This window comes from Rhipicephalus microplus, chromosome X (genome assembly GCF_043290135.1).
Source record: "Rhipicephalus microplus isolate Deutch F79 chromosome X, USDA_Rmic, whole genome shotgun sequence".
Lineage (NCBI taxonomy): Eukaryota > Metazoa > Arthropoda > Arachnida > Ixodida > Ixodidae > Rhipicephalus > Rhipicephalus microplus.
The window spans coordinates 304,866,824-304,877,532 of record NC_134710.1 but is presented as its reverse complement, the minus strand read 5'-3'; the positions used below and the strand labels follow the sequence as shown (position 1 = coordinate 304,877,532).

The window sequence follows — 10,709 nt, the reverse complement described above, 5'->3', positions numbered from 1 at the left end:
TCGTTACGCTGCTATAAACAACGTACTTGCATCTTATTTAGATACGTTAGTGAGCATAACGTTTCTACTTGTGTTTACTCTGTACTACGTTCGTCAGCCTCGTAACGTTGTGCTGATTTTAAAGTGACATGTCAACCTTCCTCATTCGTGTTTCACATATCATCGATTACCACTGTACGTGGGATTTGCTTTTTTTTCTGTCCAACATTGGGCATACTGAACATGGATCTTGCTACTGATCGTCCAACTGAAAACCCTCTATTTCACTACGGAAATGAATGAGTGTCCATGAGACATCGCATGTCAGATGAAAAGTTCGCTGCAGATGTCCGGCGCACTAGAAATGTCCTGGGATAAATTAAATGCTACAGACAGGTGCTTCGAGAAACCTATTACTGGTGCTGTCTGCACCCCATGAACGAAAGCGGACCTGCTCAACTACACTTGGCGAGCCGAATTTCACACCACATAGAACCACTCTGGATTTTGTTACCCCTTCTTTCAATTGAATTATTACACATTGCTTCGATTCTTCGCTTTCGTTGTTCCCGGGATGGCGCTGCGCCCCTGCGGCCCCATGTACTTCATGCCGCTGTACTTCCCTTCTCCGACTTCGTACTTCGTTCCCTTTCCTACAGCTCACTCTCCAAATCAACGCGACAACAAAGTACACTCTGACTCTGGCCTCAGTGTAACTCCTCTCCTATCACCCGCACCCTCTCAGGACGAGCAGATGTTCCCTCGCGGCCTCCTCGCTGATGGCGGCACCACCTTTCCCACCAGGTGAGTTCACGGTGGGGGGGAATGGCGGTCGGCTGTCCGGACCAACACACGCGCAAAAGCTACGCAAAGTAGCAGCGGCAGCTCGAAGTAATAAAAGCACAAAGTTCCTCGCAAATAAAAGAAGAGGCGGACTGGCTCTTCCTCTCGCAGCCCTTCTCCCGGTTCTCCTCGCCGCTGAGGGCCGACGTCGTAGATAGCAGCCGCTCTGGTGGACCAGCCTGCCATTGTCAGTGGAAGCCAGCGGCGTGGCAGCAGCGGGTCGGTCTCTGGCGGCTCCTCATTTTTCGGCGAGGCATCATCGCCCTCCTCCGTGTCGTCGTCTGCTCGTTCCTCTGGCTGTTCACCGCCTCGTGTGATGCGTGCCCGTGGATAGTGCGTCGCCCTTCTCTGGATGCCCCACCAGGGGCCACGTCGTCTTGCGATGTCGCCCACACCGGCTCGGCCCATGCGGCACTTCACATTCTCGGTGAGTTAATGCTGTGTTTCGGATCGGTTTTCTCGGTGCTTCCAGGCACAGGGTGTACGTGTGTGTGTGTGCGTCCTGCGTGATGGAGAGAAAAAGAAAAAGAGTCAATGTCCCGTGACATCACCCGAGGGTCCATGCCGGATATGCGCTCCGGGGCGCTTTCTCTCTCGCGCGTCCGACGACGTCTACTCGTTCGCAAACACGGGGGTTCACTTTTATTCTTGCTGGTGAGGTTGCCCACCTTGAGGTTTATTGCCAATGACGAACGACCCGTCATCATGCACGCGATCGTTTGTGTTTTTGTTGGGGGGGGGGGGGCAACTGAGAAGCCGGACGTCCGGATGTTTTAGAAGTGAAAAGCCTGCAAAGGTATTGGCTGCGCATAACAAAAAGGAGAGAGAAAGAGAATGCATTACAAGGCAAGTGGTTGCGCATTGAAACAGTGGATCACCTTACCGTTCAGGAGATGGATGATTTCACAGCGCACATTTGCCCAAACACGAAGCGTCTACAGTGCCCGCTAAATACTGAATGTCAGGAAGGATGAAGCTCAGCAGAGCCAATAAGCATGTCATGGTGGGCTTAAAACGTGCTAATAAACAGCAGTCCTAAAGATACTTCGTGTTTTGAATAAAGTCTGAGGTACCACCGTTGCAGGTAGTTATATGCAAGTAAACTGCCAGAATGCGCCGATCACGCAGATTTCCAGACCAGCAAGTGCAGTAACTTTGTATATATGCCATATTGACATATCAGAGTATACAAGGCATAAATTTACGGGTGTGCCCAAAATCTGATGTTGCGATATGTTAGCAAAAAGCGTAAAAAGCATTGTTCAGCTTGTAATAGGTGCTACAACGTGGCATTCTGAACAAGTTTCGCTATCTTGCCTCCAGCGCGAAATAGCCGGTGTGAAACCTTCCCTTTTAAAAATTGAACCCTCCACCGCTTCCTATGGCACCTTAATGCTCGAATTAGATGAAAGCGTTTTTATTCAGGCACAGCCACTCCATATTGCCAGCATGGTATGTTCTGTGCTGAGAAGGCGGTCGTCAGTCCATGTGAAAGTCAGTTTTTAAGGTTGAAAGCCCTGATACGTTTTAAAGCTTCCAGGCTGAGATCTTGGCACGTAAGCTTTGCGCCGATGGAAAGACAAGCTTATTCCGATGTCAACGTAGGTAGATCAACTTGAGTGTACCATCAATCTAGACCTAGGCTTTTGTTGACGCACGCAGAAGCCTCGGTTTAGATAAAAAAGAAAAATAGAGGGGTGAAGGGGAGGGGCGATAGTTTAAGGCAGCCGGATGAATATATTTGACAGCTCCGCAGGCTCGACAAATCATCCGTGTATAGGACAGGGCATTTTTCGAAACAGTGTTGTTGTTTTTGTTCAATAAAGTGGGTTCACCAAACGAAAATAAATCTTAAGCTGATTTGAAGCGCGATAGCCAGTCATTGAGATGGTGTACGTTTGTTCCACCGCTGCCATTATTAATCTGCAAACGTTTGTGGGATGTTTTTGCTTGGTATTTACCGTGTAAAGAGCTGTAAGTTCAGAGTGACAGTGTCTTGGAGGGTTTTCAGATTAGGCCATCTTGTTCCCGAAGGCAACAATATGTTGCTATTTGCTGCCACGCACCGCTGAGAACTAGGGCACTCACCATAACGTGGAGCGTCCTTGTTTTATCTGTCTCAGCGATATCTGCAAGTAGACGAGGCTTCTTTTTTCTTGTAATTGTTCATGTTATAGCGTCAAAATAAAGGCAGCGAGTATTTGGAGTGGCACTTGATGGTATACGAGGAAAACAGACTGAAATTCCGGGGAAGCCAACCTTACCAATAATGCGATAGGCTTACATGCAACATTCAAGCTTCTTTGAAGATATCATTATCATCATCATCATCATCATCATCATCATCACCCTGACTACGTCAACTGCAGGACAAAGGCCTCTCCCATGTTCCGCCAGTTAACCCGGTCCTGTGCTTGCTATACCCGCAAACTTCTTAATCTCATCTGCCCACCGAACCTTCTGTCTCCCCCTAACCCGCTTTCCTTCTCTGGGAATCCAGTTAGTTACCCTTAACGACCAGCGGTTATCCTGGCTACGCGCTACATGCCCAGCCCATGTCCATTTCTTCTTCTTGATTTCAGCTATGATATCCTTAACCCCCGTTTGTTCCCTAATCCACTCTGCTCTCTTCTTGTCTCTTAAGGTTACACCTACCATTTTTCTTTCCATTGCTCGCTGCATCGTCCTCAATTTAAGCTGAACCCTCTTTGTAAGTCTCCAGGTTTCTGCTCCGTAGCTAAGTACCGGCAAAGGTACTTAGCTACGGCAAAGGTACTTTGAAGGTATGCTATGCCGCAAATATAGTATGGCTAAATGAAAGTACGAAGAACTGGCAAAGGGCAGTACTTCAGTGGCGTACCCCACGTGGAACGCGAGTAATGGTGAACCAGAGCAGCGGCTGTTTAAAAATGGATCTACCGCTATGGAGAGCTAGGAACGCTCTATATTATTCTGGTCGTCCTAAGCTATATTATTCACGTGCACCGCACCGACCATCTCTTCAAAAAAAAGTCTCGATAACCCTACTGGTTACCTAGGTATTGTCTAAGCCAGTGACCCCGGAACGATTGACTTAGTGCACAAGCGACACGATGCTGTATGAACATTCGACGAGGGACGACTTTGGGAGAGTTCCGCCGTGAACCGCATGTCTCGTCGGGAGCCTTTTATGGCAATACAGCCCGGGAAAACGAGGAAACTACTTGCCGCTTATATACTCCCGAGTGTCGGCACTATTTTTTTGTTGTTGTTGTTGCGTAAGAGAAGCTGAAATCGTTGCTGGGCAACACGATCCGAGCAGGGAACACAGCCTCAATTTACTGTATACTTCATGCCAAATAATAGCATTTCGTGTCCCAACGCAGTTCACGAGCCAACGAAGACGCCGTAGTGCCAAATTTGCCACTGGTTAAGGTTATTATCGAATACGCTCCAACCTAAGCGCATGTTCACGTGGCCACAAGGGCTCTGAACGGAATCTATACGAAGTCGCGGGCTCAGCAGTGGGTGTGAACTATACCTCACCCTTTAAATCAGCTTCAGCACATATTTTCAGCATGTATATAGGCTGCTGCACGTCAATGCTCTGCTGCATGAGTAGGTCTGTCAAAAAGTCGGTGATGGGTCACGTTTCCCATACCTGATTTTTTTAGATGCATAACTGAGCGCAAGTGTCACTATGACTGTAACAAGAAAGCCACACCGTGCTTCTGCCGGATCGGCTTGAGGAGCAGGAAGTAAGTAAACTGTGTTGTTTGCATCACTATTGTAATCCACTCCAAAAGCTTCATTCGGAAGTAATAGGACGTCCGATGTCACTGCAACGTACTAGAAAACAAACTATGTAGCCCTCACGCAGTCACCTTGTGTTGAGAAGCACACAGTTTTGTGACTATAGCTTGTGAACGCGCATCACTTTAGCGTGTCTTATCTCTAGGTTCAGTTCTATTCCTCCCTTTTTTTCCCGTCTTTCTTTTAACATTCAGCACCTCATTTGGCAAGTTCGTCACAATTTGCTGTTTTTTTTCCTCGATGGCATGAGCGCACTTGCCATTCTCGTAGATGTTCTCGCATGTAGTCCGGCAATTGCACACCATGAACTGATGAAGTGCAGATGTGTGCGCGCTGCATGTGGTTGAAGATGGTGCGCGGGGTGTGCTGGCTGCCACCAATGGGGGATTTATTTAAGATCAGATTACTGTAATATATTTTCGACGAGATGCCACCCGATGCGTAGGATATTTCTTATTCCAGGGAGGGGCGTGAAAATAATAACCTAGCTGTAAAGAAGCGCAGGCAAAAAACAGAAGAAAGAAAAAAAAAGTCACATCTATCGAGTGCGCTCTAGGAACCAGTCTGCATGAGATGTATCTTGGCGCCCCAAGTGCCCATCGAGCGCTCGAGGTTGCGTGCACGTAAAGGACGGTGATTTATCGGATCCTTTGCAACACGCGGTGTCCAGACGGGACGCGACCAATTATGCGGGACCATTGAGCGTGGGCCGCACACCACTGCGCGTCGGATTGCATTGAACGCCTTCTTCGAGCTGGGCGTCCTTGCACGCGGCCTGACCATCCGCGTGTGAAATTCCCAGCTCACTCCGGCTCTCGGTCAGTCGCGCTCTTTCGTGCAGTGTGCAGTTCTGAATGTGGCTGCGCGAAAGCGTCCCACAGTGCCGCTCGCGAGTTGGCCGATCATGAATTTTCTGGCGTCGTTGATATATAGCGTCAAGCAAGAAGCCCGCAGCACAGGCATACGTTTTCCCCGGGAATGATGATTCAGAGAAGCCGAAGTCATACTACCTACGCGCGCACGTAGGACTGCTTTATCTCACTTGTCATATGTAAGTTGTACCGGTGAAATGGCGTCTTTTCGTGCACCAAGCCCGCGAAGCAAACTGGGCACCGTTAACTTACCTCAGCGTGGGCGACAGCAACGCATGTCCCTCTTGTGGATGCGATGAAGATAAACAGAGAACATTTCGTGCCACTGTCTAACCTTCAACTATAAACCAAACGCTCCACGTACTACAGTCTCAGCCGCCTAGGTGGCGGGCCCTTCCGAGAAGCAGATATGCTGGGACCTTGGCCGAGGAACTCTGTTACATACCTATTCCCAAGGCCACCAAAGCGCTAATGCGCTATGTTGACTTACGTTAAAACGCTTCTTGAGTGCAACTGGGCTACACGAGAGCTTGTAATTGAGCTAAGATTCTTCTGTGGGCTGGAGAACAGGTGACTCCCCTTGCTGTTATTTGGTTTCTTCCCAAGTGTGTTACGTATGCCAAGCGGGTGCGACATTGGTTAACCTTCCTGCCTTTGCAATTATCTTCTCTTAGGTGTCCCTGTTTCTTGTATCGTTCAGAAAAGGTTAGATAGTGATGCCGGGCAGATGCTGTTGTCCCGTCCAAATCCCCATCCGATACTTCTGGTGCCTCAGCATTTCTCTTTCTAGATCGGGTGGAAAAGACAGATAAACATTGATAACCTTGTTTTTTTTTTGTAGTAGTAACGTCAAACGTAGATACCAATGAGCAAAGTAAATTGAAAAAAAAATGTTGCTTTTGCACAGGTGCTGAAAAAAGTGTTTACAAAACAGAAAAAAAAAGTCGCCCTTGACAATTATACCGAGTAACGACCCCTCGGAAAATGACGCGTGCGACAAAACCCAGTTTCAGTTTGTGTGCAGGTGGCACAAGAAAAGCCGGCTCTACTCAGAGTGTAAAGGCTTAACCACTGCAGAGTTCTCATTGAACGAGGCCGTTTTATCAAACTTCAGACATCATTTGCCTATCGAAATATATGTGCGCCGACCAGCCGTTTGGAATTTCGTCTTGAAGCTTGCGCTAGAACAAAGAGTTGACTTGAGCTGGAGGAAACATTTGAGCAGGCGAGAATATGCGTGGGCTCCGTTGCGAGGGCAGACGCATGCAGCCACTGCCCTAGCGGTCGGCGTTATGGGAAAGCGTCGCAAAAACCCGGCGTGGGTCAGACAGCCGAGCCAGCGTCATTGCAGCTGCCTCCGTTCAACCGGCACGCGTGTGCGACTGCTCCGGTCCATCTCAGATAGGTTGAGCACGTACGCGAGGCATACCGGTCGCGTTCTCGTGACAGTATACATGTACGATATATACACTGCTACTGTTCGTTCTAGTCGTTGAAGTTGACCTGACAGTTGTAGGTCTCGTGCAGGCCGTCCCGCTGTATGTTTAGATGAACGGTTGTTCGAACGCGTGAGAAAAATTTCGAAGCTTCGTTTTGGATGAGTGGGCAGCCCCGCTCAAGAAACTAAATTATCCACGGAGAATGCACGCGAGCACCCGCTTCCAGCCGTTTTGTGAAAGCGCAGTGCGATATTATTTTCGGCATTTTTGTCGTTAGCAATGAGCGATGTAGGTCGAGAACAAGCCTCAAAAGGTCTGCTTGATTGCCCGCCAGCTTCGTTATTGAGATGGTAATAAACAAGTATTTCTCGTGGAGTACAACTCCACAACGACGGCTAGTCTTGTTTCTTTATTCCCTTCGTTAAACAATACCAAGGAAACTATTCTTTTTGTTGGTGTGCGTTCAGTGTAATGAATAAGTTACCATTTGCGTGCTGGTAAGAATAACGGCAATGAGAATGCAATGGGGAACAAATCAGCTGAGCGGAACATTACAGCGTGAGAATTTATTGGTGTCTGCTATGGTATTCAAGTGATTAATTATATGGAAGTAAATGGAGTTTGGGAGAACGTTGCTACATTTATACGGACGCTACAAAATAACGGAGGCTAAGAAGGACAGAGCTCAAGCGCCATGTCCTGTCCTCTGTCCTATAGTGCCTCATATATTGGGCACATTTGTAATGCCCACCAGGGTTATCATTTCTAATAAAATGAGGGCTCATGTTTAAAAACTCTGCGTGGAGCAACGGAAGAAAATCGGGCACTTGTTGAGTACCTTCTTCACGGTGTATGAGACCAAACGACCCATACATCGAGGTGGAGCTTTTGAGGCGGGAGATAAATGAGTGGCGTCTGACCCCACTCATCCTACTGCCCAGTGGGTTCCGCCTATGAGCTGCTGTCAGAAAAGCTTGAATGATTTTCGCCCTCGTAATCTTGGATTTTTAAGTATCATCGCGATGTTGCTGGATGGTTTCTGAGGTGTTGGTTTTCTACAGGACACTTTATTCGTATTTTAGAAGTTATATTAGTGAAAGCACGTCATCAAGGTCAATAAACCACCGAGAAATGTGGCTGAAATGCTGGGACTACTTCGGCTGAAGAGTAAGATTATATATATCAGTCCAGTTTCTGTAAGGGTTATCCGTGCACGTGTTTTCTATCATACCCTACATGTTGACGAGGGCGGATGCCGAGTGCATACGAGATATGTGTTTCACAATACGGGGAGTGCATTACAAACAGTGAGTGCAGCCTGCACCACATATAGTACCAGAATATGCGAAGACAAAAGTTTTCAAACAAAGCATGCACTCTAACTCGCTTCGTATAGTATTATCTCCGTATCGATGCTGTGCAATGAACTTTCTGTCCCACTGCTGCAAACCATACACACGAGACAGTCTCCCTCCCCGAATGACTAATACGTATAAAGGTGTACATGGTCTGTGCGACCGGCTGGCCGGCCTCAGAGTGATCGCTGCGCACGTGGACAGGCGCGCCGCGCGTATGTACCCCGGTGGGACGACCCGGAAGAGAGGCAAGGAGGGCCTGCAGCCGCGAGCGACGGCCAAATCAAGTCAGGCAGCTCGAAACCTGGCCTGCCGGTCGGCCGCCAGGCGTGGACAGCACGCCCCGAGACCATTTCGTTCCACCGGGCGTCAAGTTCTGGAGCACGCGAACTGTTGCCGGCATCTGCCTCGCCTCGTGCAGGCTGCCCTCGCCCACCAGCGGGTTGCGCAGTGTGTGCGGGCCCCATTCCCGAAACACATGGGCGTGACTCTGGAGGCGTGCAAAGGTTCACGTTACTAGTTCAGCACGAAACAACCCTTGTCCGCAAGAAAGCCTTACTGAAGAGCGGCATTTGTCGTTGAACTGTGCACCAACCCTTTTTTTCATTAAATACGTCAAAACATAACAGGTCATCAGGTGAGCTAACATGCATATCCAGTTACTCACTTTAGTCAACACCGCAGTACCACTTATATACGTGCAGTGGGCTGGTTTTCGGGTTTTCGAGCTAACACTTGCGAACAGTTCTGTCGCGATGGCTTGTTGAGTGCCCTTGTGCTGGTCGATTGCACCTTGCCAGTCACCAACTCGTAAATCGTTTTGGTTTGGATAATAAACACACCTATCGCGGCCGGGAAGTGTAGAAAATGCGCGAATTCGAACATAAAACGGAACTGCGTGCCCCCTATTGTGTGGCATATGTGTATAGTGCTTGCGGTCAAAGCTTCGAAAGGTTGCTGTGACAGGTAACAGGAAAGCGGAAATGCACCCGTCGCCCATGGATCATTATGTGAAGAATTTGCGAATATTTGCATAAAAATTTGGCCTTCACACAATTTTGTAGTATATGTCTGCGATCATGCAATAACGTGCGTTGTTAGGCAGACTTTATGTGTTTTGAGTGCCGTCACCTTGAGGAGATGTGTATTCAGTGCACAAGTTAAGTGGGTGTGTTAGCGCGCTTTTGCTTATGGGTGTTGTATACACCTTCGAAACTTGCGAACGCTTGCTTTTTAACAGCGAAGCTGTTATGAGTCTAGGATTTGTCGTCCTTCAGTGTAGAGCTGAAGACGGTATCTTGTGGCATAACGATAGTTGGACTCAGTTGAAGAGTAAGGGCTGCGCCGCGCTAAGATTGGTGAGGGCGAGGCTTGGATGGAAAGAGTTAGCCAATGAGAGGCGCACAAATATGGGTGAAGGTTGAACCTGACTGAGGAAGGCATCAGCTTCCCTGCTTAGAAAGTGGCGAAGTGGAGCTGGCCGCATGTTTTTTTTTTTCTTACTGTGTTCAGTGACCCGAATCCTAATAAGGTGCAAAGCGCATCTTCACGCATCTTCACGCATCTATCCTTCTCATTCAAATGAACATAAGTGACACTATCGTGATCAATACCCCACAACATTGTGTACAGTACAAGCTATCGTATTTTCACATCTCCTCTAGGTGCGGCACTGGGAAAAGCGCAAAGCCGGGTTCTCAGCTCTGTCCAACAATTTGCTCGGCTGCATTGTCACCGTGTTAGCGTTATATGGCACATGTCGTATTATATATATTCGCCCCACCTTCTATATATCATGAACGATGAAGCTCCTAATAGCCGTTGATCAAAGTCGTGGCAGTGTGAATTGCCATTTCTAACTATTAAGCTGCATTGCGCAACTCCAATGCTTGGCCCAGAGAGTTTGTAGCGCGCGATACGTGGATTCAGATAATAGTGGCGGCTGCCATCGTTACGACACGATGTGCAGAGCGCTGATGCGCTTAGTGCGTATCAACATTTACAACAAAAATGACGAAATGTTTAGAGGTAGAAAGGTAGTAAGCGATAATATAATGCGTGCATATGGTGTACTGCCATGGCAATTACGAATTTCGCGTGGTGATGGGCAGGTCATATGAATGCGAATGCAGACAACCGATGGTCTATTTACACAGTGTAGTGAAAAAAAAAAATGTCAAGAAAGGGAAAGCACCGTCAAGGGCGGTAGACCTTAAGATAGAGTGAGAATGTAAAATTCGCATACACACAATTGGTTATGGTGCCTATAACTAATTACAAATCGCTGGGAGGGGACAGGACGAGCACGATGATGATGGTGTGTGGGAGGCACTACTTTTTCGTTATCTTCAAGAATCACATTTATTATCTCAAGCATTTCCTGCGTTATGAATGCACCTGGAATCTGTGAGATTACGATCACCAAATCG

General features: G+C 48.0%; 1 protein-coding gene across 2 annotated transcripts in view; it reads left to right on the top strand.

Moving 5' to 3' along the window:
- Positions 1-983: 983 nt before the first annotated feature.
- Cad88C (cadherin 88C) overlaps positions 984-10,709 on the top strand; it is a 169,731-nt gene continuing 160,005 nt past the window's right edge. The window contains exon 1 of one of the 2 annotated variants that reach the window (XM_037413789.2): positions 984-1,249. The gene's annotated coding sequence lies outside the window, so the exon portion shown is untranslated. The remainder of the gene's footprint in view (positions 1,250-10,709) is intronic. The other variant, XM_037413788.2, reaches the window with a different exon arrangement.